General features: G+C 34.6%; 7 non-coding genes and 5 pseudogenes across 7 annotated transcripts; all 12 read right to left on the bottom strand.

Moving 5' to 3' along the window:
- Positions 1 to 3,636: 3,636 nt before the first annotated feature.
- On the bottom strand, positions 3,637 to 3,753 carry LOC148956473 (U5 spliceosomal RNA; annotated as a pseudogene).
- Positions 3,754 to 5,001: 1,248 nt separating this feature from the next.
- On the bottom strand, positions 5,002 to 5,193 carry LOC148956472 (U2 spliceosomal RNA). The gene has a single exon (XR_016142564.1). It is a non-coding gene; the product is annotated as a U2 spliceosomal RNA (small nuclear RNA).
- Positions 5,194 to 6,596: 1,403 nt separating this feature from the next.
- On the bottom strand, positions 6,597 to 6,713 carry LOC148956471 (U5 spliceosomal RNA; annotated as a pseudogene).
- Positions 6,714 to 7,474: 761 nt separating this feature from the next.
- On the bottom strand, positions 7,475 to 7,635 carry LOC148956470 (U1 spliceosomal RNA). The gene has a single exon (XR_016142584.1). It is a non-coding gene; the product is annotated as a U1 spliceosomal RNA (small nuclear RNA).
- Positions 7,636 to 8,341: 706 nt separating this feature from the next.
- LOC148956469 (U2 spliceosomal RNA) lies at positions 8,342 to 8,533 on the bottom strand. Its single transcript, XR_016142621.1, has one exon. It is a non-coding gene; the product is annotated as a U2 spliceosomal RNA (small nuclear RNA).
- A 1,411-nt stretch (positions 8,534 to 9,944) lies between these two features.
- On the bottom strand, positions 9,945 to 10,061 carry LOC148956468 (U5 spliceosomal RNA; annotated as a pseudogene).
- A 1,619-nt stretch (positions 10,062 to 11,680) lies between these two features.
- LOC148956467 (U2 spliceosomal RNA) lies at positions 11,681 to 11,872 on the bottom strand. The gene has a single exon (XR_016142623.1). It is a non-coding gene; the product is annotated as a U2 spliceosomal RNA (small nuclear RNA).
- Positions 11,873 to 12,874: 1,002 nt separating this feature from the next.
- On the bottom strand, positions 12,875 to 12,991 carry LOC148956466 (U5 spliceosomal RNA; annotated as a pseudogene).
- Positions 12,992 to 14,607: 1,616 nt separating this feature from the next.
- LOC148956465 (U2 spliceosomal RNA) lies at positions 14,608 to 14,799 on the bottom strand. Its single transcript, XR_016142626.1, has one exon. It is a non-coding gene; the product is annotated as a U2 spliceosomal RNA (small nuclear RNA).
- Positions 14,800 to 17,083: 2,284 nt separating this feature from the next.
- On the bottom strand, positions 17,084 to 17,200 carry LOC148956464 (U5 spliceosomal RNA; annotated as a pseudogene).
- Positions 17,201 to 17,966: 766 nt separating this feature from the next.
- Positions 17,967 to 18,130, bottom strand: LOC148956463 (U1 spliceosomal RNA). The gene has a single exon (XR_016142541.1). It is a non-coding gene; the product is annotated as a U1 spliceosomal RNA (small nuclear RNA).
- A 713-nt stretch (positions 18,131 to 18,843) lies between these two features.
- Positions 18,844 to 19,035, bottom strand: LOC148956462 (U2 spliceosomal RNA). The gene has a single exon (XR_016142628.1). It is a non-coding gene; the product is annotated as a U2 spliceosomal RNA (small nuclear RNA).
- Between the last annotated feature and the right edge of the window lie 5,298 nt (positions 19,036 to 24,333).

Raw genomic sequence — 24,333 nt, 5'->3', positions numbered from 1 at the left:
TAACTCTTTAGAAAACGTAATTTTTTTCAAATAATTTAAAAAAGAAACTGAGTTTCTTTTCAAAGGATATAAAAAAGTTGCTCTGATGGTGAATCGAACCCGGGGTTTCCGCCTGATAGTCGGGAGTCTCAGCCGCTGGACTATACAAACACAATAGTAATTGTTGTTTAGCAAAGTGTAGCTATTTTCGACGCAAGCAAATTCCCAAAAATCTTGATATGTGGTTTTTGGAAAACAGGGAAGTAGTGATCAGATTGAGCCGAAATTTCGAGAATAAGCTCCCAGGCCCCAGGAAAGCTTATCCTCTAAATTTCAGCCCGATTAGACAACGTTAAAGGGGGGTTGTGGTGGGAAAAATTAACATGGGCTAATATAGGAAAACAGGGTTTTTCGTAAATGTACATTCGGGGGGTAATTTTTTCGGTCTGAAAATATCAAAAGGCCCTACCAGGTCGAATTCTGCTTGGAATGAGTCCTCAGTCAACCGGATCCGTTGCCAACTGTGGCCTGTAGGCGTGGCTAAGAAAAAAAAAAGAAATGAATTTTAAGTGGCTATATTTGGTTTTTTGAAAACAGGGAAGGAGTGATCGGATTGAGCTGAAATTTCGAGGATAAGCTCCCGGGCCCTAGAAAAGCTTAACCTTTAAATTTCAGCCCAATCGGACAACGTTAAAGGGGAGCTGTGGTGGGAGGGTCGGAACTTCCGGCCCAGTTTACCCCATGTAGATAAAGTTGGAGGAGGATGAAATTTTGCAAGTTTCTTAGTTTGAGCTTGGGCTACAAAATGCGATCACCGCCGTCTCTCTGTGACCTCTAGGACCTGAAATCGCTTAACATTGTGGTGGGTCGCCTCTTTATAGAGGCACAAGTGTGCCTCCTTGAAATACTATTACAAAAGTCCTACTTAGTTACATCACGTGCCAAATAATGTTATTTATTTAATAAAAATTTCTGTCATTTATAAAATAACAATTTCTGACAGTTTTTATTTCACATATTCCTTTTCATTGGTTAAGAAAAGAATATTTTAGATATGGTCCGTTTCTCTATATAAGAATTAAAATTTTAGATTCCTATTTATATATCAGGCAATTTTTGAAACAACTTTTGGTGGTCCTAAATTCTACAGGCTTCCAGGGTTTACTAATATAGAGTAGTCAATGATAAAACCCGTTTTAAACATTTTTACCGATATAGAATAGGCAATGTCAGCGTGGTTTTCATTACGCATATGATTTTAGACGGTTTTTTTTTGAGGTTTAGGGGGGGGGGAAGGTACCTAAGTTAGGTGACGTATCTAATATATGCTATGCTTTACAATCCCCCCAACCCCTCCTCCCCCCACCTAAAGTGCAAAAATAAAGCCCAAAAAATTTTCTAAAAAAATATAAAATAATAATATTTTATTTTATTTAATTATAATTAAACAAAAAAGAAATTTTATAAATTCCCGCAAAATGCAAGAGTACCCAATTTCTTAATAAAAGTTGTACTAAAATTCTTTCGACTGATGGGTTGGGGGAAATATATACAAATATAAATAAGTTGTAAATCTTCATAATCTTTTTGTTTATATACGGTTGAAGAGATTTCAGCTCATATCATGTTACAACCTTGACTAGAAACAGATAGTACGCAACTATTACACACCACAGACCCGGGAATTTTCAACTTAACTTCCTTGATTTTTCCATAAATATAACGTATACACACTTTTTCCAACCTTGGATGCAAATAGTGAATTTTTATTTAGTTCAATTTCCAACGTAATAGCCATTTACGCTGATATATCCTACTAGACAATAATGCAAGTTATGTTGTGATGTTATTAAATTTGCTCAAAAACATAAACACAAAAACAGGATTCAAAATGAGCCGAGCAAATATTACAAGAAAAATGTCCCCTCTTCCCCAACGACTAAACTGGTGACGATCAAGTGTGTCAATTCACGAAAATTATAGAGGCTCGGTCCTATCTAGTCCCCCCCCTATATTTTTGTCTGATACATTATAACGAAACGCCGTGCATTGAACATAAATTTTGATGAGTTTTTCTTAAACATTTAAACACCACTCCTCCAAAGGTAAATTCTAGACACGGCCCAAGGTATGGGAAGTGTATTCTTTATAATACAGGGAGGTACAGTCTGTTTTTTTTCCAATTTATGGAACAAAATACAAAAAAAAAAAAAGCCCCTTTTCAAGAATAATCCACAAAAAGACTTTCTTGAATCTGGAAGGGGGAGTAAGAACTAAATCTTGCAGAAAAATACCCCCCCTCCCCACACTAAAGCTGCTGGTATTCACTCATGCTACTTGGTAATAATACAACTTATATTATGACATTATTAAATTTGCTCCAAAGATGGACACAAAAGCTGAATTTTTAATTACCCGAACAAAATACACAGAAACAATACAGTAAGACTTCATCAGGTATATGATTACTTACTTTATTTTTATTAGTATTTTTATTAGTATTTTTATTAGTAACTTATTAAAGAGCCCTAATGTTTGATCCACAGAAAATCAATTGAAAATGAAAGAAACGTCCTATAAAATGGACTCGAGCTAGAAAGACTTACTAGAAACAAAGTAGTACAAGGGAAGCTGCATTCCAAGATGGTAGTATCTTTTTAATTTTCAAGTGCATAAGATCAATGTCTTATGGATTAATATCCTGTATGGGCTTGTGCTAGTTTTGTTCAGATTTCTTGAGCTATGCTTTGCTCTTTACTTTTTAGCCTAAATAAATTACAGGGTACTGGTGAATTATGCGGGCATTGCTATATAAAAAATCAAGTAAACCATCCATAAAACCCGTCAAACTGCTATTTCATGAGCAGACAACGGGTGATTTGCAAGATAAATTGATGCCAAAGCCTGATTTCTCAATATTTGAACGATTGTTTTTGGGGGGTTTAGGAGGGAGAAAGGTACCTAGGTGAGGTTAAGTATTTAATGTATGCTATGCTTTACCCCCCACCCTCCCTAAATTGCAAATAAATCGCCCAAATATTTTTATAAAAAATTATATATTAATAAGAATTTATTTAATTTAATTTATAACATTTAATTTTATAAAAAAATCCTAAACTGGAATGGAAATAATGTTACTAGACAAAGGAGGAATGAGGGTTCTAAGAGAATGGGACTCAAGAGCGCCTAGGACTTGGCTCGTTATTGCACCGAGCCAATAGTACCTTGGAGCATTCCTCACCCGCTTAAAATTAGCGTCCTCGGGTTTAATCTGTAAAAGATGACAAAAGATACTTAACACAAAAAAGCTGCATGCATCTAGGTGAATAACAACACTAATCATTTCTACTTCACTATAAACATGGCTTATTTAAAAACACCTGGAAGGTGTGCGACATTTCACAATTACTGTCCCATTTTGCTATCTGCCCAAAATTCACAATTTGTTTTTCATTTTTGAAAAGATTGAATTTTTGTTCATGTATGACTTCAGTTATCCTCCATTCTCCAGTGTTACTTGTCTGACTACTAATCAAGACCGTTTCCTCTAGTAGTAGTCCTATAGACTTCTCATGTAATTTACGTTTTGTCAATCGCTGAGTAATCGGGATTGTCAGATAATTTATCTTGAAACATAAGAACATGCAGTAAGAGTATAGACCAGTCTGCCTTTCGACATTCAAAAATTTGTTAAGACTCATCAAGTGCCCCTCCCCACGGTAATCTTTAGTAAAAGGCGAAAGATTAACTTGATATGAGGAGAGGCAAGAGCTATGAAAATAACTTGAGATGACTTGAGTATGCAAAAATAAATCCTGGTATATCATTATCGTTTGTTTTTAACAAGGTTCGAAGTTAATGAGAACTCCAATATTCAATCAAGTAAATATGGGCAAAAAAATCATATTATGAGAAAACATATTCAATGAGCAGCAATGCATGGGCAACTTTAATGACATGGTAAAAAAACTAAATACATATAAAAGAACATGCAACGTACTTTACAAGGCTCAACCATTATGTGTCTTTACATTATGTTGCTATCGTGGACGGGCGCAACAGTCCCCCCCTAGGGAAATAGTCCCAGACGCGGTTCAGGAGGGAAGTAATAGGAAGTGTTAGAGTGGTCAAACTCACGGTTCTTTATTGAATGTGGGGGGGGGGACCAAGGGAATTTAAAATTTTTAAGACTAGCCTGTACGTATTGATCAAATTTTCAGAAAATTGGTGCGATTCATCTTTCAATTTAAAAATCAGTTATTAATCATTACTGAGTCTTTTCGAAAACAAAATGCATTAGGAATCTAATGCATTTTAATTAACATTTTACATTTTTAACTAATTAACATTTTACTAATATCTTTCGACATAAATCCCGTTGCTTTGAATGCCACTCAGAAGCTCCAATTTATTAGCCAGATGAAGGCTTACAAAGATTTTTAACATCAATGAATCAATTCTCTGAATTATTTTTGAAAATACAAATGACCCATTTCATTTTTATATGCAAACAGCTTAATCCTTTGATTGCAAGTTTACCTATTTGAGAAAAGAACATCAGGGTTTCTCACTCTGTTAGCAATATGACTAAAAAGTCGAAACTTTTATTTCTGAGAACCCAGTGGCCGTTCTTCTCGTTAACAACCAAAGGGGGTTTTAGTCATTAGTACTACTACTAACAACTCACCACAGAACCAAGCCCTCTGAGGCCAAAACAATCACTGCGGGAATTCTTTTCGAATCTTGGTTAAATTTAAATTTCAGTATTTAATAATTGCATACTATTTTCAAAAAAGATGCATGGGGACTTCAATCCAGCTTGGGCACTTTAATTTAATTATGGCGAGTTGTCATTGGCTTTTTTACCATTAAATTTTGTAAATTATTAACAGTTTTTCGTTTTCTTTGGATAAAAAAATAAATATATTAAACGGTGAAAAAATTACGGTAAAGTTTTAACAACGTTTAAGAGGCAAGCTCGGCATCCATTTTGTACGGTAGTGAATTTTAGTGAAATCTTCGACGGAGAATGCTAGTCCCGGAAATATGATTATAACGAGTTAACGTAAAGACGAGGTAGCACACGCCCAAGTAGTCTCTTGTATACCGATAGACTGAGCAAAGGTCTGGACCCAAGGCCGGGACCTCGCGATATCGTCAGCTAATAAGAACAGATACTACACTTTGATCTTAGCCAAAAGGCCGAGAAGCGATAATTAAACAAGGATTGTCAAAGACTCTATAAGAATCCGAGTAAAAAACTTTTTCACAAATTTAATTTTGGTTTCAATACTCTAATAACATTCAACGAACTTATCACTTTGTCTTTAGATTTTTATAGACAGTATAAAACATTTCCCATAATATCAAAGTTTATCTCAAAATTTTAATGGTAAACGGAAAATTTTCCAATCAAGACTTGGACAAAATTGTCATTCAAAAAGCCAAAATCAGACAAAGATTTAGACTACTAAAAAAACAAAACTGACGAAACCCGTCAAACTGCTATTTCATTAGCAGACAACGGGTGATTTGCTAGATTAATTGATGCCAAAGCGTGAATTCTCAATATTTAAAGGATTCTTTTTTGGGGAGTTTAGGAGGGAGAAAGGTACCTAGGTTAGGTTACATATTTAATGTATGCTGTGCTTTACCCCCCACCAGCCCTAATGTGCCAATATATAGCCCAAATTTGTTTCTAAACTATTATATATTCATCCAATTTTATTTCATTTCATTTATCTCATTTCATTTTAGAAAAACGTCCTAAACTGGAATGGAAATACTGTTACTAGACAAAGGAGGAATGAAGGTCCTAAGAGAATGGGGACTCAAGAGCGCCTAGGACTTGGTTCGTTATTGCACTAAAAAAACAAAACTGACGAAACCCGTCAAACTGCTATTTCATTAGCAGACACCGGGTGAATTTCTAGATAAATTGATGCCAAATCGTGAATTCTCAATATTTAAAGGATTGTTTTTTGTGGGGGTTAGGAGGGAGACAGGGCCTGAGGTTCGGTTACCTATTCAATGTATGCTATGCTTTACCCCCCACCCTCCCAACTGTGCAAATATATAGCCCAAATTTGTTCATAAACTATTATATTTTAATTCATTTAATTTATAAAATTTCATTTTAGAAAAACCTCCTAAACTGGAATGGAAACACTGTTACTAGACAAAGCAGGACTAAAGGTCCTAAGAAAATGGGGATCCAAGGGTGCCTAGGACTTGGTTCGTTATTGCACCGAGCCATAGCACAGAAAAGCTGTATGCAACTAGGTGAATAACAACAGTAATCATGTCTACTTCACTATAAACATAGCTTATTTAAAAACTCCTGGAAAGTGTGCCACATTTCACAGTTACTGTCACTTTTTGCTATCTGCCCAAATTTCACAATTTCTTTTTCATTTTTGAAAAGATTGAATTTTTGTTCATGTATGACTTCAATTATCCTCCATTCTCCAGTGTTACTTGTCTGACGACTAATCAAGACCGTTTCCTCAAGTAGTAGTCCTGCAGACCTCTCATGTCATTTAAGTTTCGTCAAACGCTAAGTAATCGGGCTTGTCAGATAACTTATCTTGGAATATTAGAACATGCAGCAAGAGTGTAGGCTAGTCTGCCTTTCGGCATTCAAAAATTTGTTAAGAAGCATAAAGTGCCCATCCCTACGGTAATCTTTAGTAAAAGGCGAAAGATTAACTTGATATGAGGAGAGGCAAGAGCTATGAAAATAACTTGAGATGACTTGATTATGCAAAACTAAATTCTGGTAAATCCTTATCGTTTGTTTTTAACAAAGTTAGAAAGTAATGATAAATTCAATGTTCAATCAAGTAAATATTGGCAAAAAAATCATATAATGAGAAAACATATTCAATGAGCAGCAATTCATGGGCAACTTTAATGACATGGTACAAAAACTACATCAACAGAAAATAACATGAAAATTCAGTAATCAGTATGAAAAACAATTTTAATTTAACGGAGTGTTCTAGCTTGTACGGTCGCCAAAGTTCCCCACTATTTAAAGAGTACACTACACGGGGCGGGTGTTAAGTAATTTTCAGTTGTATATTTTTCCGAAGCAATTGACTTTTTTAAATGTGGGGGGACCAAGGGCATTTCACTTTTTTAAGACTAGCCTTTGTGACTTAATCTAAATTTCAGCAATTTGATTCAATTCCTAGTTCAATTTAAAAATCAGTATTTAATAATTACAGAGTCTTTTCGAAAACAAAATGCATTAGGAATCTATAGAGCATACGACTAATTCTCCCATATTCCTGGGATTTTAGGCATAATTCTTCAGTAACATTTCAAAGAATCAATTAACAAAAGAAAGTAGGTTTTTAAAAGGGCAAACTGCTCACATTCACAGGTGACATTGTGACCTTAACAATCAATAACTTCTTACTCTTTATTTCAAACAGTATAAAAATAACATTCAAAGAATGCACACAGGACAGAACTTAACAAGGTGTGGACATAAGTCCACGTGAACACAATGCCCCACTGCCAAAAATTACGCCATTAAGTTACCCCCATTGGAGTAATCACAGGAGTTATCCAGTACTAAGTGCAATGTACAGACTTCACCCTGGAAGTTCTTCCTTCATGATTAAAACAGCTTCCCAGCCACGTAAGTATATTACATTTGAAATCTAACATTTTACTAATATTTTTCGAAATAACTCCTGTTGCTTTGAATTTCACTTAAAGGTTTTAATTTATTAGCTGGATACAGGCTTACAAAGATTTTTAGCATCAATGAATCAAGTCTCTGAATTATTTTTTTAAATATAAGTGCCCCATTTCATTTTCATATGCAAACATCTTAATCCTTTGATTGCAAGTTTACCTATTTGAGAAAAGAAAATCAGGGGATTCTCACTCTGTTATCAATATGACTGAAAAGTCGAAACTTTTATTTCTGAGCACCCAGTGGCCGTTCTTCTCGTTAACAACCAACGGGGGCTTTAGTCATTACTACTACTACTAACAACTCACCACAGAACCAAGCTCTCTGAGGCCAAAACAATCACTTCGGCAATTCTGTTCGAATCTTGGTTCAATTTAAATTTCAGCATTTAATAATTGCATACTATTTTCAAAAAAGATGCAAGGGGACTTCAATCCAGGTTGGGAATTTTTATTTAATTATGGTGAGTGGTCATTGTCTTTTTCACAATTAATTATTGTAAATTATTAACAGTTTTTCGTTTTTTTCGGATAAAAAAATATATATATTCAATACGTTCAACAACTAAAAAACTACAGATATAGTTTCTACAATGTATAAGGAAGCGCGTAAGACGTCAGTGTTTAAGGTTCATGAATGTTGATTTCCTCTTGATAGGGAAGTACCAATCCCGGAGGTACTGCAATACCGGCCTAACACGTGAAGGGAGCGGAGCAAGCCCCGACATCCCTCCGGTTTCCAATAGTCAGTTTAATAGTCTGGGCCCCATGTAGGGACCGTATCAGATATTAAGCTGATAAGAAGAGATACTACACTTTGATCTTAGCCAAAAGACTGAGAAGCGATTATTAAACAAGGATTATCAAAGACTATATAAGAATACGAGTAAGAAACTTTGTCACAAATTTAATTTCGGTTGCAATACTCTAATAACATTCAACGAACTTATCACTTTGGCTTTAGATTTTTATAAACAATATAAAACATTTCCCATAATATCAAAGTTTATCTCAAAATTTTAATGGTAAACGGAAAATTTTCCAATCAAGACTTGGACAAAATTGTCATTCAAAAAGCCAAAATCAGACAAAGATTTAGACTACTAAAAAAACAAAACTGACGAAACCCGTCAAACTGCTATTTCATTAGCAGACAACGGGTGATTTGCAAGATAAATTGATGCCAAAGCCTGATTTCTCAATATTTAAACGATTTTTTTTTGGGGGATAGAGGAGGGAGAAAGGTACTTAGGTTATGTTACGTATTTAATATATGCTATGCTTTACCCCCCACCCTCCCGAAATTGCAAATATATCGCCCAAAATTTTTCATAAAATATTATATATTAATAAGAATTTATTTAATTTAATTTATCCCATTTAATTTTAGAAAAAAATAATAAAATGGAATGGAAATACTGTTACTAGACAAAGGAGGAATGAAGGTCCTAAGAGAATGGGACTCAAGAGCGCCTAGGACTTGGTTCGTTATTGCACTAAAAAAACAAAACTGACGAAACCCGTCAAACTGCTATTTCATTAGCAGACAACGGGTGATTTGCAAGATAAATTGATGCCAAAGCGTGATTTCTCAATATTTAAAGGATTTTTTTTGGGGGGGTTTAGGAGGGAGAAAGGTACCTAAGTTATGTTACGTATTTAATATATGCTATGCTTTACCCCCACCCTCCCTAAAGTGCAAATATATAGCCCAAATTTGTTTCTAAACTATTATATATTCATCCAATTTTATTTCATTTCATTTATCCCATTTAATTTTAGAAAAAGCTCCTAAACTGGAATGGAAATACTGTTACTAGACAAAGGAGTAATGAAGGTCCTAAGAGAATGGGACTCAAGAGCGCCTAGGACTTGGTTCGTTATTGCACCGAGCCTTAGCACTGAAAAGCTGTATGCAACTAGGTGAATAACAACAGTAATCATGTCTACTTCACTATAAACATAGCTTATTTAAAAACTCCTGGAAAGTGTGCCACATTTCACAGTTACTGTCCCTTTTTGCTCTCTGCCCAAATTTCACAATTTCTTTTTCATTTTTGAAAAGATTGAATTTTTGTTCATATATGACTTCAGTTATCCTCCATTCTCCAGTGTTACTTGTCTGACTACTAATCGAGACCGTTTCCTCAAGTAGTAGTCCTACTGACCTCTCATGTCATTTACGTTTCGTCAAACGCTAAGTAATCGGGCTTGTCAGATAAGTGATCTTGGAATATTAGAACATGCAGCAAGAGAATAGGCTAGTCTGCCTTTCGGCATTCAAAATTTTGTTAAGAAGCATAAAGTGCGCATCCCTATGGTAATCTTTAGTAAAAGGCAAAACATTAACTTGATATGAGGAGAGGCAAGAGCTATGAAAATAACTTGAGATGACTTGAGTATACAAAACTAAATCCTAGTAAATCCTTATCGTTTGTTTTTAACACGGTTCGAAAGTAATGAGAAATTCAATATTCAATCAAGTAAATATGGGCCAAAAAATCATATGATGAGAAAACATATTCAATGAGCAGCAATTCATGGGCAACTTTAATGACATGGTACAAAAACTACATCCACAGAAAATAACATAAAAATTCAGTAATAAGGCTCAAAAATAATTGTAATGTAACTGAGTGGTCGATCAATGGCTGTCGCCAAAGTCCCCCCCTATTTAAATATTCCAAGAAGCTTGGCGGTAGTGAAGGAATTTTTAGTTTGATATGTTGCCAACGCACTTGACTTGATGAAATGTGGGGGGGGGGGGACCAAGGGCATTTCACTTTTTTAAGACTAGCCTTTGTGACTTAATCTAAATTTCAGCAATTTGATTCGATTCCTAGTTAGTTTAAAAATCAGTATTTAATAATTACAGAGTGTTTTCAAAGAAAAATGCATTAGGAATCTATAGAGTATACGCCCAACTCTCTCATATGCTTGGGATTTTAGGCACAATTCTTCCGTAATATTTCAAACATGTAAGTTTATCAAGGAATTAGTTTTTTAAAAGGGCCCAATGATCAATCTTACATGTCCCATTGCTGCCTTAACAATATCAAACTGTGTGCTTTTCCTTACAACTAATAAATACGTCACATACAAAGAATGCCCACAGGACAAAACTTTACAGAGTGTGGACATGGATCCACGTGTACACTATCCCCCGTTGCTATATATTACGCCATTAAGTTGCCCCCATTGGAGTAATCACGGGAGTTATTCTGTACTAAGTGCTCCTTAAAGGTTTCACCCTGGAAGCGCTTCCTCCCTGATTAAGACAGCTTCCCAGCCACGTAAGTATATTACATTGGAAATCTAACATTTTGCTAATATTTTTCGACATCAATCCTGTTCCTTTGAATGCCACTTAGAAGCTTTAATTTATTAGCCGGATGCAGGCTTACAAAGAATTTTAGCATCAATCAATCAAGTCTCTGAATCATTTTTGAAAATAGAAATGTCCCATTTCATTTTCATATGCAAACATCTTAATCCTTTGATTGCAAGTTTACCTATTTGAGAAAAGAAAATCAGGGGATTCTCACTCTGTTATCAATATGACTGAAAAGTCGAAACTTTTATTTCTGAGCACCCAGTGGCCGTTCTTCTCGTTAACAACCAAAGGGGGCTTTAGTCATTACTACTACTACTAACAACTCACCACAGAACCACGCTCTCTGAGGCCAAAACAATCACTTCGGCAATTCTGTTCGAATCTTGGTTCAATTTAAATTTCAGCATTTAATAATTGCATTCTATTTTCTAAAAAGATGCATGGGGACTTCAATCCAAGTTGGGGATTTTAATTTAATTATGGCGAGTGGTCATTGGCTTTTTCACCATTAAATTTTGTAAATTATTAACAGTTTTTCGGATTAAAAAAAAAAATATATACATTCAACGACTAGGAAACTACAAATATGGTTTCAACAATGTATAAGAAGGCGCGTAAAACATCAATGTTTAACATTCGTGAATGTCGATTTCATCTTGATAGGGAAGTACCAATCCCGGAGGTACTGCAATACCGGCCTAACACGTAAACGGGGCGGAGCAAGCCCAGACATCCCTCTGGTTTCCAATAGTCAGTTTAATAGTCTGGGCCCCATGTAGGAACCGTACGAGGTATTAAGCTAATAAGAACAGATACTACAATTTGATCTTAGCCAAAAGGCCGAGAAGCGATTATTATACAAGGATTGTCAAAGACTATAAAAGAATACGAGTAAGAAACTTGGTCACATATTTAATTTTGGTTATAATACTCTAATAACATTCAACGAACTTATCACTTTGGCTTTAGATTTTTATAAACAATATAAAACATTTCCCATAATATCAAAGTTTATCTCAAAATTTTAATGGTAAACGGAAAATTTTCCAATCAAGACTTGGACAAAATTGTCATTCAAAAAGCCAAAATCAGACAAAGATTTAGACTACTAAAAAAACAAAACTGACGAAACCCGTCAAACTGCTATTTCATTAGCAGACAACGGGTGATTTGCAAGATAAATTGATGCCAAAGCCTGATTTCTCAATATTTAAACGATTTTTTTTTGGGGGATAGAGGAGGGAGAAAGGTACTTAGGTTAGGTTACGTATTTAATGTATTCTATGCTTTACCCCCCACCCTCCCTAAAGTTCAAATATATCTACCAAATATTTTCATAAACTATTATATATTAATAAGATTTTATTTAATTTAATTTATCCCATTTCATTTTATAAAAACCTCCTAAACTGGAATGGAAATATTGTTACTAGACAAAGGAGGACTGAGGGTCCTAAGAGAATGGGACTCAAGAGCGCCTAGGACTTGGTTCGTTATTGCACCGAGCCTTAGCACTGAAAAGCTGCATGCAACTAGGCGAATAACAACACTAATCATGTCTACTTCACTATAAACATAGCTTATTTAGAAACCCCTGGAAGGTGTGCCACATTTCACAATTACTGTCCCTTTTTGCTATCTGCCCAAAATTCACAATTTGTTTTTAATTTTTGTTCATGTATGACTTCAATTATCCTCCATTCTCCAGTGTTACTTGTCTGACTACTAATCAAGACCGTTTCCTCAAGTAGTAGTCCTACTGACCTCTCATGTCATTTACGTTTCGTCAAACGCTGAGTAATCGGGCTTGTCAGATAACTTATCTTGGAATATTAGAACATGCAGCAAGAGTATAGGCCAGTCTGCCTTTCGGCATTCAAAAATTTGTTAAGAAGCATAAAGTGCCCCTCCCTACGATAATCTTTAGTAAAAGGCGAAAGATTAACTCTATATGAGGAGAGGCCAGAGCTATGAAAATAGCTAGAGATGACCTGAGTGTATAAAAATAAATCCTAGTAACTCCTTATCGTTTGTTTTTGAAAAGGTTCGAAGGTAATGATGAATTCAATGTTCAATCAAGTAAATATGGGCAAAAAAATCATATGATGAGAAAACATATTAAATTAGCAGCAATGCATGGGCAAATTTAATGACATTCTAAAAAAACTAAATAAACATAAAATAACATAAATTTGAATTTAACATGCTCAAAAATTGGGGGAATTTACATTAGGTGGCTATAGAGTACGAGCGCACCAGTCCCCCCCCCCCCTAGTTAACTAGTCCCCTACGTGGTGGAAGAGGGAAGTAAATTGTTGGTTTTTAGTGTTCCCACGCACTTTTAGTTTTTTTATGTGGGGGGGGGGACCCCAGGCATTTCACTTTTTTAAGACTAGCCTTTATGACTTAATCTAATTTTCAGCAATTTGGTTCGATTCCTAGTTAGTTTAAAAATCAGTATTTAATAATTACAGAGTATTTTCGAAAAAAAATGCATTAGGAATCTATAGAGTATACGCCCAACTCTCTCATATGCTTGGGATTTCAGGCACAATTCTTCCGTAATATTTCAAACATGTCAGTTTCTCAAGGAATTAGGTTTTTAAAAGAGCCCAATGATCAATTATACAGGTCCCATTGCTGCCTTAACAATAACAAACTGTGTATTTTTTATTACATCTAATATATACATAACATACACAGGATGCCGACAGGAGAAAATTAAACAAGGTTTGGGCATGAGTCTACGTGACCATTAACCCCAACGGCCAAAATGTACGCCAGTAAGTTCCCCCCATTGGAGTACTCAAGGGAGTTGTTCAGTACCAAGTGCGCTTGAAAGACTTCACCCTGGTAGTTCTTCCTTCATGATTAAGGCAGCTCCCCAGCCACGTTAGTATATTACATTTGAAATCTAACATTTTACTAATATTTTTCGAAATCAATCCCGTTCCTTTGAATGTCACTTAAAAGCTTCAATTTATTAGCCGGATGCAGGCTTACAAAGATTTTTCGCATCAATGAATCAAGTTTCTGAATCATTTTTGTAAAGAGAAATGTCCCATTTCATTTTCATATGCAAACATCTTAATCCTTTGATTGCAAGTTTACCTATTTGAGAAAAGAAAATCAGGGGATTCTCACTCTGTTATCAATATGACTGAAAAGTCGAAACTTTTATTTCTGAGCACCCAGTGGCCGTTCTTCTCGTTAACAACCAACGGGGGCTTTAGTCATTACTACTACTACTAACAACTCACCACAGAACCAAGCTCTCTGAGGCCAAAACAATCACTTCGGCAATTCTTTTCGAATCTTGGTTCAATTTAAATTTCAGTATTTAATAATTGCATACTATTTTCAAAAAAGATGCATGGGGACTTCAATCCAGGTTGGGGATTTTAATTTAATTATGGCGAGTGGTCATTGGCTTTTTCACCATTAATTATTAACAGTTTTTCGGATCACAAAAAAAAAAATATATATACATTCCACGACTAGGAAACGACAAATATGGTTTTAACAACGTATAAGAAGACGCGTAAAACATCAAATTTGAACATTCGTGAATTTTGATTTCCTCTTCAGAGGGAAGTACCAATCCCGGAGGTACTGCAATACCAGCCTAACACGTAAACGGGGCGGAGCAAGCCCAGACATCCCTCTGGTTTCCAATAATCAGTTTAATATTCTGGGCCCCATGTAGGAACCGTACGAGATATTAAGCTGATAAGAACAGATACTACAATTTGATCTTAGCCAAAGGGCTGAGAAGCGATTATCAAACAAGGATTATCAAAGAGTATATAAGAATACGAGTAAAAAACTTTTTCACAAATTTAATTTCGGTTGCAATACTCTAATAACATTCAACGAACTTATTACTTTGGCTTTAGATTTTTATAAACAATATAAAACATTTCCCATAATATCAAAGTTTATCTCAAAATTTTAATGGTAAACGGAAAATTTTCCAATCAAGACTTGGACAAAATTGTCATTCAAAAAGCCAAAATCAGACAAAGATTTAGACTACTAAAAAAACAAAACTGACGAAACCCGTCAAACTGCTATTTCATTAGCAGACAACGGGTGATTTGCAAGATAAATTGATGCCAAAGCCTGATTTCTAAATATTTAAACGATTGTTTTTGGGGGGATAGAGGAGGGAGAAATGTACTTAAGTTAGGTTACATATTTAATGTATGCTATGTTTTACCCCCCACCCTCCCTAAATTGCAAATAAATCTCACAAAATTTTTTATAAAAAAATATATATTAATAAGAATTTATTTAATTTAATTTATACCATTTCATTTTATAAAAAAAAACTAAACTGGAATGGAAATACTGTTACTAGACAAAGGAGGAATGAAGGTCCTAAGAGAATGGGACTCAAGAGCGCCTAGGACTTGGTTCGTTATTGCACCGAGCCAAGAGTGCCTTGGAGCATTCCTGACCCGCTTAAAATTAGCTGCCCCGGGTGTAATCTGTTAAAGATAACAACAAATACTTAGCACTGAAAAGCTGCATCTTACTGAAATTAAGATTCAGTAAGTTCGCGGGAGGGAAAGTCCTCTTTTTTTAAAATTTATGGAACAAAATACAAAAAAAAACCAAGCACCTTTTCAAGAAAAAAAACAAAAAATACTCTTGTATCTTGAATGGTTTGACAGAACTCCCCCTTGCCTCCATTTACCCCCCCTCCCCCCATTACATCTGCAGGGCGTCACTCATGCGACGTGGTAATAATACAACTTATATTATGACATTATTAAATTTGCTCCAAAGATGGACACAAAAGCTGAATTTTTAATCACCCGAGCAAAATACACAGAAACAATACAGTAAGACTTCATCAGGTATATGATTACTTACTTTATTTTTATTAGTATTTTTATTAGTATTTTTATTAGTAACTTACTAAAGAACCCTAAGCTTTGAACCGTAGAAAAGCAATAGAAAATGAAACATAAGTCCTATAAGATGGACTCGAGCTTGAAGGACTTAGTAGAAACAAAGTAGTACGAGGGACGTCGCATTCCAAGATGGTAGTATCTTTTGATTTTTCAAGTGCAGAAGATCAATGTCTTATGGAGTAATATTCTGTATGGACTTGTGCTAGTTTTGTTCAGATTTCTTGAGCCATGCTTTGCTCTTTACTTTTTAGCCTAAATAAATTACGGGGTACTGGTGCATTATGCAGGCATCGCTATATAATATATCAAAGAAACCAGTCATGAAACCCGTCAAACTGCTATTTCATTAGCAGACAACGGGTGATTTGCAAGATAAATTGATGCCAAAGCGTGATTTCTCAATATTTAAAGGATTCTTTTTTGGGGAGTTTAGAAGGGAGATATGTACAGATGTGAGGTTGTGTATTCAATGTATGATATGCTTTACCCCCCATCATCCCTCATGTGCAAAAATATATACAAAAATTTTGTATAAAATAGTATATATTAAAAAGAAATTATTTAATTTAATTTATCCCATTTAATTTTATAAAAACCTTCTAAACTGGAATGGAAATACTGTTACTAGACAAAGGAGGAATGAAGGTCCTAAGAGAATGGGACCCAAGAGCGCTTAGGACTTGGCTCGTTATTACACCGAGCCAAGAGTGCCTTGGAGCATTCCTCACCCGCTTAAAATTAGTGTCCCTGGGTTTAATCTGTAAAAGATGACAAAAAATACTTAGCACAAAAAAGCTGCATGCATCTAGGTGAATAACAACACTAATAATTTATGCTTCACTATGAACATGGCTTATTTAAAAACACCTGGAAGGTGTGCCACATTTCACAATTACTGTCCCATTTTGCTATCTGCCCAAAATTCACAATTTGTTTTTCATTTTTGAAAAGATTGAATTTTTGTTCATGTATGACTTCAATTATCCTCCATTCTCCAGTGTTACTTGTCTGACTACTAATCAAGACCGTTTCCTCAAGTAGTAGTCCTACTGACCTCTCATGTCATTTACGTTTCGTCAAACGCTAAGTAATCGGGCTTGTCAGATAAGTGATCTTGAAATATTAGAACATGCAGTAAGAGTATAGGCTAGCCTGCCTTTCGACATTCAAAAATTTGTTAAGACGCATAAAGTGCCCCCACCTCCGGTAGTCTTTATTAAAAGGCAAAAGATTTACTCGACAGTAGGAGAGGCCAAAGCTATGAAAATAGCTAGAGATGACTTGAGTATACATAACTAAATCCTAGTAAATCCTTATCGTTTTTTTTTAACAAGGTTCGAAAGTAATAAGGAATTCAATGTTCAATCAAGTAAATATGGGCGAAAAAATCATATGATGAGAAAACATATTCAATGAGCAGCAATTCATGGGCAACTTTAATGACATGGTACAAAAACTACATCAACAGAAAATAATATAAATATTCAGTAATCAGGCTCAAAAATAATTGTAATGTAACTGAGTGGTCGATCAATGGCTGTTGCCAAAGTCTCCCCCCCCGAGTTAAATATTCCATGTAGCTTGGCAGTCGTGAAGGAATTTTTAGTTCGATATGTGGCCAACGCATTGCACTTGAAGAAATGTGGGGGGGGGGGACCACGGTACGGTAAATTTTTCAAGAATATAAATTGTTAATTACAAAAATTATACTGCCTAGTATTCGATCAATATATAATTTATTAATAATTAATTCAAAATTAATTATAATTTTCGAAAACAAAATTCATAAAGAATCTATAGAGCATACGCCCAATTCTCTCATATGCTTGGGATTTTAGGCACAATTCTTCCGTAATATTTCAAACATGTAAGTTTCTCAAGAAATTCGTTTTTTAAAAGAGCCCAATGAACAATCTTACATGTCCCATTGCTGCCTTAACAATATCAAACTGTGTGCTTTTCCTTACAACTGATAAATACGTCACATACAAAGAATTCCCATAGGACAAAACTTTACAGAGTGTGGGCAGGGGTCCGCGCGAACGCAGTCCCCCACTACCAAAAATTACGCTGTTGAGTTACCCCCATTGGAGGTGATCACAGGGGTCAGCCAAACCGAAGTGCAATGGAAAGGCCTCACCCTGGGAGTGCCTCCTTCATGATCAAGGCAGCTCCCCAGCCAGGTAAGTATGTTTCATTAGAAATCTAACATTTTACTAAATAAAGATTTAGAAATCTAAATCTTTCGACATAAATCCCGTTGCTTGGAATGTCACTCAGAAGATTCAATTTATTAGCCAGATCCAGGTTTTCAAAACTTTTGCACATCAATTAATCAAGTCTCTAAATCATTTTTGTAAATAGAAATTCCCCATTTCATTTTCATATGCAAACATTTTGATCCTTTGAATACAAGTTTAGCTATTTGAGAAAAGAAAATCAAGGGTTTCTCACTCTGTTATCAATATGACTGAAAAGTCAAAACTTTTATTTCTGAGCACCCAGTGGCCGTTCTTCTCGTTAACAACCAAAGGGGGCTTTAGTCATTACTACTACTACTAACAACTCACCACAGAACCAAGCTCTCTGAGGCCAAAACAATCACTTCGGCAATTCTGTTCGAATCTTGGTTCAATTTAAATTTCAGTATTTAATAATTGCCTACTATTTTCAAAAAAGATGCTTGGGGACTTCAATCCAACTTGGGGATTTTAATTATGGCGAGTGGTCATTGGCTTTTTCACCATTAAATTTTGTAAATTATTAACAGTTTTTCGGATCAAAAAAAAAATATACATTCAATATATTCAACGGCTAGGAAACTACAGATATGGTTTCTACAATGTATAAGGAAGCGCATAAGACGTCAAAGTTGAAGGTTCGTGAGCTTTGATTTCATCTTGAGAAGAGAGCGCTAATCTTAGCGGAACTGTAATACCGTATTAACGTGTTAACGGAGTGGAGCAAGCCACGACGTCTTTCTATTTTTCAATAGTCAGTTTGAAATTCTGGGCCCAATGCAGGGACCTTATCAGATATTAGGCTGATAAGAACAGATACTACACTTTGATCTTAGCCAAAAGGCCGAGAAGCGGTAATTAAAAAAGTTTATCAAAGACTATATAAGAATATGAGTAAAAAACTTGTTCACAGATTTCATTTCGGTTGTAACCCTCTAGTAACATTCAACGCACTTATCACTATGTCGTAACATTGTTATAAATAACACAAAACATTTTCCATGATATAAAAGTTTATCTCAAAATTTTAATGGTAAAAGGAAAATTTTAAAACCATGACTTGGAAAAGCTTGTTATTCAAAAAGACAAAATCAGACATAGATTTAGGCTACTAAAAATACAAAACTGGCCTGTTTATCTGGATCCTTGAATTTTTAAGGCTTAGTTTTGGTTTTACATTATATTTTGCCGTAAGTACAGGGCAGCTGAGGGGGGGGGACCAAATTACGGCTGAGCTGGGTAAAAGCGTTTGGCGGGAGGTGACCCTCCCCCCAGCCCCAAAGCCACATTTGCCCCTGGAGCATCACCTTCCGGATCAAGGCAGCTCAAAAGCCAAATAAGAATGATTTGATAAATTCAAATGTTGTGAAACATTTTCACATTGACAAATCAAGGTTCTAGATGCTTTTAGATAGTAAAAACATGTTTTCTTTCTGATAAAAACGTCCTAATCGCCAGATATCAAAGTTATCTTTTCCAAAATAAATAATATTAAATTCATTTGATTTTTTTTTTTTTAACATGATTTTACACTAATCATGAATAAAATTACTATTTACCATAAATTTCTTAAAATTTTAGAAAAACATGAAACGAAAAATATATTCTTTGTTTTAATGACTCAATATATCAAAAATTTATAAATATCATAAAACCATAAATTACAGAAAACAACCCTTTTTATAAATAAAATACACCGGATCTATATTTTGACTATACGAGTAAAATTGTACAGCTCCTATTGGACCCACCCCCCCCCCACAAAAGAAGATCAAACAATTTTAAAATAGGGTATTTTGATTTAGTTGAATTTCCCATTGAACATGTGACAATTTCAACGTAGTACCCCTAGCCGTTCTTGAGGTAGCGCCCTTTGTACAAAACTGAAAGCATAATGTGTATCTTGTTTAGTTTAAAATCCCCCATCCCCCCCCAAAAAAATACCCTGATGTTCGATATTAACTTCTAATTTTAATTTTAAATATTAAAATTTTGTTTAACGTTATATGTTGGCAAAGCCACGAACATCTTGACGTAGAAAAAATATCTTCAAAAAACATAAGATTGCATCGATTTGTAAAATCAGCAACAAATTTTATTTTCAAGTATTTTATCTTTGTTGTAACAAAAAAAAAAAAAAAAAAAAAAAAAAAATAATTATTCAAGACTCCATACGATTAAACATGACGTGTTTTAAAAGGTGGGAAAGACCAACTGCGCTAGGCAGGGTTGAATCAGTTTTTGCAATATATGGTAATTATTAAGCTACCTTAACCTTGTTGATTTCAATGTTTTATGTACCAAAGTAGCTGCAACATCTATGTGACTAGTTTTGCTTACCGTTCGTGATGGTGTAACACTATCTTACGAAATTTATTGAATAAAACCAATGATTTTGGACAGTCCAAATAAAAAAGGATTGTTCAAAATATAGGGGAAACGTAACAAAGGAAAGATAGGAGAGGTTACAGTACCTACATTTCCTGAGGCCTTTGTCAAAAAATAGGCCTACTATTACAAAAGTCCTATTTAGCTAAATCATTTGCCAAAAGATGTCATTTATTGAAAATGAAATGCCTTCATTTATAAAATACCAATTTCTGACATTTTTTATTTTACATATTCAATTTCAGTGGTTAAGAAAAGAATAATTTAGATATGGTCAATTTCACTGTATAAGAATTAAAATTTTATCGTCCCATTTATATGTCATGCAAATTTTGCAACCACTTTTGGTAGCCCTAAATTATACAGGCTTCTAGGTTTAACTAATATAGAGTCGACAATGATACAACGAGTTTTCTACAGTTGCCCCGAGCTTTAATCGGAACTGTCAGCGGGTTTTTACGTGCATATCTGAGATTAGCGTGTTTTTTTTTGGGGTTTCGGGGGGGCGGAGTGACCGAAGGGAGGTGACTTATTTAGTATTTACTCCTCTTTACAAACCCCCAAACCAAACCTCCCACCCCCTCCTCTGCCCCTAAAAATACCCCTTATTGTTCTAAAATCTTATATAATAATCATTAATTATTTTATTTAATTATAATTAAAAAAAATTGAATTTTTATAAATGCCCGCAAAATGCAAGAGTACCCAATTTTTTAATAAAAGTTGCACTAAATTGCTTTCGACTGGTGGGTTGGGGGAAAAATATACAAAAATAAATAAGTTTTAAATATTAATAATCTTTTTGTTTCTATACGGTTGAAGAGATTAAAGCTGCTATCATGTTACAACCTTGACTATAAACAGATAGTACTCAACTATTACACTCCACATACCCGGAAAGTTTCAACTTAACTTCATTAAATTTTACATAAATATCACAGATACAAACTTTTTACAACCTTGGATGCAAATTTTTAATTTCGATTTAGTTCAATTTCCAACGTAAAAGCCATTTACGCTGATATATCCTACTAGACAATAATGCAAGTTATGTTGTGATGTTATTAAATTTGCTCAAAAACATAAACACAAAAACAGGATTCAAAATGAGCCGAGCAAAGATTACAAGAAAAATCTCCCCTCTTCCCCGACTCAACTGGTGACAATCAAGGGTGTCAATTCACGACAATTCTAGAGTAAAGGAAATATCGAGTCCCCCCCCCAATATTTTTGTTGAGACAAAAAATATACACGAAATTCATTTAAAATCAATTTTGATGAGTTTTTCTTACAAATTTAATAAAACACTCATCGAAAGAGACATTCTTGACAAGGCCTTAGGGATGGGAAGTGCCTTCTGTATAATCCCGGGAGTGAAAGTCTGTTTTTTTTCAGATTTATGTAACAAATCAAAAAATAAAAACAATCCCCTTTTCAAGAATAATCCCAAAACATACTCTTTAATCTGGATGGGGGTGTAAAAACTAAATCTTGCATAAAAATACCCCCCCTCCCCACACTAACGCGGCGGGGCGTCACTCATGCGCCGTGGTAATAATACAAATTATACCGTATTATTAAATTATAAAATGTTCTCAACACATAGACACAAAAGCTGAATTCTCAGTTACCCGAACAACATATACAGAAAAAATACAGTAAGACTTCATCAAGTATATGATTACTTACTTTATTTTTATTTGTAATTATACTTTCTGTTTATCATTTATTATATTTATTTTGTAATTACTAGATTCATATTGTTACAAACAATGTAGCCAGAACACTGAATTGAAAAATAGATGGCCTTCAAGCATAAATCCAGTTTTAGAGCGGAATTTGAGTGCAAACCTAATAAATAAACATCCGCTTTTAACCGTAGAAAGTTAATATTAAACGAAAGATAGGTCCGGTAAGATGGACTCAAGCTTGAAAGACTTAATAGAAACAAAGTAGTACGATGAAAGTTACATTCAAAGATGGTAGTATCTTTTGATTTTTCAAGTGCAAAAGATCAATGTCTTATGGATTAATATCCTTTATGTATTTGAGCCATTTTTGTTAAGATTTCTTGAGCCATGCTTTGCTCTTTAACTTTTAGACTAAATAAATTACAGGGTACTGTTGAATTATGCGGGCATTGCTATATACAAAATCAAATAAACCATCCACAAAACCCGTCAAAGTACTGTTTAATGAACAGACAACGGATGATTTTCATAATAAATTAAGGGCAAGTTATGGTTTCTCAGTATTTGAACGATTGTATTTTGTGGGACAGAAGAGTAAAAAAGATACAGAAGTTATGTTAGGTTTTTAACGTATTATATGCTTTACCCCCCACCCTTACTCAAGGGACAAATTATCTAACCAAATTTTTCATCAAATATTATATATCAATAAGAATTTATTTAATTTAATGTATCCCATTTCATTTTAGAAAAACCTCCTCAGCTGGAATGGAAATAATTTTGCAATACATAGGAGAAAGGAGGGCTCAAACAGAATGGGGATTCAAGAGTGCCAAGGACTTAGTTCTTTATTGCACAATAGTGCCTTGGAGCATTACTTATCCGATGAAAAAAAGCTTCCTCATGTTTAATCTGTAAAAGATGACAAAAGATACTTAGCACAAAATATCTGCATGCATCTAGGAGACTAACAACACTACTCCTGTATGCTTCACTATTAACAGGGCTTAGTTAAAAACACCTGGAATTTGTGACACATTTCACAATAACTTTCCCTTTTTACTATATGTCCATAAATCAAAATTTTCTTTTTTTAGAAGATTAACTTTTAATTCAAATATGACTTCAAGTATCCTCCATCCTCCAGGGTTACTTGACTGACCACTGATCAAGACCGTTTCCACAAGTTGTAGTCCTACTGACTTCTCATGTCGTTTACGTTTTGTCAAACACTGAGTGATCGGGTTTCTCAGATAACTGATCTTGGAATATTAGAACATGCAGCAAAAGTTTAGGCAAGCCTGCTTTTCGGCATTCAAAATTCGTTAAGAAGCATAAATTGCCCATACCTATGATAGTCTTTATTAAAAGGTAAAAGGTTAACACGATAGGAAGAGAGGCCATAGGAAAATAGCTAGAGATGACTTGAGTATACATAACTCAATTATGGTAAATCCTTATCGTTTGTTTTTAACAAGTTTTGAAAGTAATAAGAAATCCAATGTTCAAGAAATTCGATATGGGCATAAAAATCATATGATGAGCAAACATATTAAATGAGCTTCAATTCATGGGCAACTTTAATGGCATTCTAAATAAACTACATAACAAGAAAAGAAAATGCAAAGTCATTACCAATTGTAAAAAACAAGTTCCATGAACAGGAGTGTTATCGAATGGAAGGGCGCCAAGTCCCCCCATAGTTCAATAGTCTCCTCCAAGGTACGGGCGGGAAATAATTGTCGGTGGGATTTTGTTAAACTGCAATTGACTTGATGAAATGTGGGGGGACCCAGATAAGGTAACTTTTTTAAGACTAGCCTTTGTAACTTGATCTAAATTTCAGGAATTGGATTCGATCCCGAGTTAATTTAATAATCAGTATTTAATAATTACTGAGTATTTTCGACAACAAAATGCATTAAGATTCTATAGAGCATACGCCCAACTCTCTCATATGCTTGGAATTTGGCACAATTCTTCCGTAATATTTCAAACATGTAAGTTTATCAAGAAATTCATTTTTTCAAAAGGGCCCAATGATCAATCTTACACGTCCCATTACTGCCTTAACA

Source organism: Artemia sp. Qi Xiang Cuo, chromosome 1 (genome assembly GCF_049724085.1).
Source record: "Artemia sp. Qi Xiang Cuo chromosome 1, ASM4972408v1, whole genome shotgun sequence".
Classification (NCBI taxonomy): domain Eukaryota; kingdom Metazoa; phylum Arthropoda; class Branchiopoda; order Anostraca; family Artemiidae; genus Artemia; species Artemia sp. Qi Xiang Cuo.
The sequence above is the reverse complement of the archived record's forward strand: the minus strand, read 5'-3'. Positions and strand labels throughout refer to the sequence as shown.